The sequence below is a fragment of the Salmo salar genome, chromosome ssa05, assembly GCF_905237065.1.
Source record: "Salmo salar chromosome ssa05, Ssal_v3.1, whole genome shotgun sequence".
NCBI lineage: Eukaryota > Metazoa > Chordata > Actinopteri > Salmoniformes > Salmonidae > Salmo > Salmo salar.
Genome location: NC_059446.1, coordinates 83,186,917 through 83,190,027, shown reverse-complemented (window position 1 = coordinate 83,190,027; position 3,111 = coordinate 83,186,917). Strand labels below are relative to the sequence as shown.

Genomic DNA, 3,111 nt, shown 5'->3' with positions numbered 1-3,111 from the left:
GATTCTGAGACCATTAGGGTTAAACATTACAGATATAAATGCAATATATGGAGTAGAAAAGATTGCCTGCCCACCAAAGAATCAACATATGTTCTACATGGTCTATTTCTATCTGAATGTAACACCTCAATCAAGCTTGTTAATTGATCGTTAAGTCATGTTTGTCAGGTAAACGGTCATTAGTGGCCTATATAAGCCTCATACAGGCCATGGGAAGACATTACCTGTTGATAACACAGACTATTCTCATGATCATGGGAGGTGTGAGAGAATTGCTGCTCTTTGTGATGACTGTGGGGGTTGTCAAAGGTTGGTTCACTAACGTTTTATTTGGATTGAAGGGATTTGTTTGGGAAATATGCTTAACTTTATAAGTTGGAGATTCAAATTTGACTGTCTGTTTCTTCCGCATTGGTCATCTATTATTAATATATGTAGCTATTTTGTGTGAACTCAACTTCTGTCAACACTTTCTCCTCAGTTTCTTGTTACCCTGTTGGAAAGTCCCAGAAGCAAGATCAAGTCTCTCTGCAGAGGAGACTTGGAGGTAAGTGTTTCTTTCCACAACCCTTCTAGCTATGTTCTTTGTCACTGTCTATGGTGCTGCTGTGTTTGACACTCATTCAACACCATAGAGTAACTCAGTCTAAATAACGTTGTCAAAGCCTTTGATTTGGTAATTTTGCTTGTGTACCTTAACCTACGTTTTTCAGAGCTGTCATCAAATGACGTCTCCATTGAGCATGCCCTGGCCTTGCTCCGATCCATAGGGTCTGACGCTAAACAAGACAGAGAAGGTACGGCCTGAAACATATACTTTGAAAACTGTTGGGTTCAACATTCGACTGGCAATTCGGCCTAGACCGTGTGGAACAGATGTGTTGCTGTAGAATACCCAACTGTTCCTTTTGTTTTTTCTATAGAGTATTTAGAGACTAACGAAGTAGAATCCCAAGCTTCTCCAAACCATGGTAGCTCTCAGGCAAATGATGCCCTGTCCTCTGAGGAGAAGCTGAGGCGCATGTCCTCTGACGACGCTGCGACTGGCCCGTCTGACGACGCTACCTCTGAAGCTGCGACTGGCCCGTCTGACGACGCTACCTCTGAAGCTGCGACTGGCCCGTCTGACGACGCTACCTCTGAAGCTGCGACTGGCCCGTCTGACGACGCTACCTCTGAAGCTGCGACTGGCCCGTCTGACGACGCTACCTCTGAAGCTGCGACTGGCCCGTCTGACGACGCTACCTCTGAAGCTGCGACTGGCCCGTCTGACGACGCTACCTCTGAAGCTGCGACTGGCCCGTCTGACGACGCTACCTCTGAAGCTGCGACTGGCCCGTCTGACGACGCTACCTCTGAAGCTGCGACTGGCCCGTCTGACGACGCTACCTCTGAAGCTGCGACTGGCCCGTCTGACGACGCTACCTCTGAAGCTGCGACTGGCCCGTCTGACGCACGCTACCTCTGAAGCTGCGACTGGCCCGTCTGACGACGCTACCTCTGAAGCTGCGACTGGCCCGTCTGACGACGCTACCTCTGAAGCTGCGACTGGCCCGTCTGACGACGCTACCTCTGAAGCTGCGACTGGCCCGTCTGACGACGCTACCTCTGAAGCTGCGACTGGCCCGTCTGACGACGCTACCTCTGAAGCTGCGACTGGCCCGTCTGACGACGCTACCTCTGAAGCTGCGACTGGCCCGTCTGACGACGCTACCTCTGAAGCTGCGACTGGCCCGTCTGACGACGCTACCTCTGAAGCTGCGACTGGCCCGTCTGACGACGCTACCTCTGAAGCTGCGACTGGCCCGTCTGACGACGCTACCTCTGAAGCTGCGACTGGCCCGTCTGACGACGCTACCTCTAAGGAACTGTTCACCGCTTCATCGGAGCCCCCGTTGACCACAAACATGGATATCTGACGTGGGACATGGTGCTCGGGGTCCATGCAAGAGTTCATGGGTACTCTAGTCCAGGTTGTCTGTGTGTGTAACTGCATTTGCTTGTTTTGGCTCAATTAAACATTAACTGTAATACTTGTGTCCTCAGTATTGTTTTGGCGGTTCCTACTTGGCAACATTTATTTTGCATTATAACCATGCTTTGGCCTCAGCAATATATTAATACTTTGACCCCTGTGTTTAAGCTACATTTGCTCAGTGTTGGTCAATTTATGCTAGTAGCATCACATGATGTGGAATGGGTTCTAGTTCATTTTAACTTGATGGTTGTGGAACACAGTGTCTGGGGTTGGTACATATGAGGATGTTGCTAGAATCGGGGTTTCAGTGCTAACTAATATCACGGTTGTCAACTTGCATTTAAATTACTCTGCTGGGTGTCTTCTCTCCTGACTGACTTGGTTTCCTATTAGTGAATGCTTACATGTGAAACCAGCTCTCGTCTCATTAGCCCATCGTTTTGGCGGTTGGTCTTCATATCCCAGTGACAATCCAAACTTTCAGGTTAAATAAGTCAATGCTAACCTGCTTTAGCTGGCAGGCTGCTATCAGGTCCTAGCTCTCCCAGAGTTGCTTGTAGCGCCTCTAACCTAGGGTTTGATGGGGGGGAACAGTTTTACCAGGATTTCCCACCCACTCCGATTACATGGGAGAAATTAACCGGTTAATTTCTATGAAAAGCGTGAGGTGAAGTCTGTTCATACAGGCCTTCTCTATCCGCATGATCAACGCTCGGGGTGTGCGTCGTACTTATAGTCGCCATGAATTCAAAGAGCATGTACACGCAACCTTTAAATGCAGTTAATACAGCAACAAAATTGGCTCCAACTTTTGAGCTACCGGTAGGTATCTGCTTTAATTCAAAACAATTTCTGTGGCACCGCTTTACTCACTTATGCCAACCTGAATTCAGCCTGTTTTGAAGCAAGTTAAACCGTTACGGCCTATGCAAATATTTTGTTTGCTACAGGGTAGGCCTTCCAGGTTATTTTATGTAGCAGGGGCGAAAATCTGATATCAACTTTGGAGGGGACAATTACATGACATTTTCTGAAGAGCAATTCCTGAGGGGGACACCAAAAGTAGTGCTGTAACACACAGCCTACGTTGTAATATGGTAAATGTATATTGAGGAACCAAAGAAATAAGGTGT

General features: G+C 48.0%; 1 pseudogene across 1 annotated transcript; it reads left to right on the top strand.

Moving 5' to 3' along the window:
- Nucleotides 1–203: 203 nt before the first annotated feature.
- On the top strand, nt 204–2,031 carry LOC123743199 (polysialoglycoprotein-like; annotated as a pseudogene). Its single transcript, XR_006770021.1, has 4 exons — nt 204–309; nt 482–547; nt 714–797; nt 924–2,031. The product of XR_006770021.1 is annotated as a polysialoglycoprotein-like (transcript).
- The last annotated feature ends 1,080 nt before the right edge of the window (nt 2,032–3,111 follow it).